We start from the raw sequence: 977 nt of genomic DNA, 5'->3' as shown, positions 1-977 counted from the left end.
ATTGATTCAGTTTAACTAGACTGCAGGGCACACTTTTAATACAATATGATTTTATTTGGATACTGTTGAGGTTTTTGGAGGGGGCACTGTTTAAATAGATTCAGTTTCCTGAAAGGCACTGGATAAATTGATGTGGTTTGCTGAACGGCACTGCAAAATGGTCTGCTTAATTTTGTGCACTGTTTAAATACACAGTGTTCACTGCAGGGCACTGTTTAAATGCACACTGTTCTCTGCAGGGCACTGTTTAAATACACACTGTTGACTGTAGGGCACTGTTTCAATGCACACTGTTCTCTGCAGGGCACTGTTTAAATACACACTGTTGACTGTAGGGCACTGTTTCAATGCACACTGTTCTCTGCAGAGCACTGTTTAAATACACACTGTTGACTGTAGGGCACTGTTTCAATGCACACTGTTCTCTGCAGGGCACTGTTTAAATACACACTGTTGACTGTAGGGCACTGTTTCAATGCACATTGTTCTCTGCAGGGCACTGTTTAAATACACACTGTTGACTGTAGGGCACTGTTTCAATGCACACTGTTCTCTGCAGGGCACTGTTTAAATACACACTGTTGGGCAGCACGGTGGCCTAGCGGTTAGCACAACCTCCTCACGGCGCTGAGGTCCCAGGTTCGATCCCGGCTCCGGGTCACTGTCCGTGTGGAGTTTGCACATTCTCCCCGTGTCTACGTGGGTTTCGCCCCCACAACCCAAAAATGTGCAGAGTAGGTGGATTGGCCATGCTAAATTGCCCCTTAATTGGGAAAAATAATTGGGTAATCTAAATTTATAAAAACAAATACACACTGTTCACTGCAGGGTACTGTTTAAATGCACAATCTTCACTGCAGGGCACTGTTTAAATACACACTGTTCACTGCAGGGCACTGTTTAAATACACACTGTTCACTGCAGGGCACTCTTTAAATACACGCTGTTCACTGCAGGGCACTGTTTAAATACACGCT

This window comes from Scyliorhinus canicula, unplaced genomic scaffold (assembly GCF_902713615.1).
Source record: "Scyliorhinus canicula unplaced genomic scaffold, sScyCan1.1, whole genome shotgun sequence".
Classification (NCBI taxonomy): domain Eukaryota; kingdom Metazoa; phylum Chordata; class Chondrichthyes; order Carcharhiniformes; family Scyliorhinidae; genus Scyliorhinus; species Scyliorhinus canicula.
The sequence above is the reverse complement of the archived record's forward strand: the minus strand, read 5'-3'. Positions refer to the sequence as shown.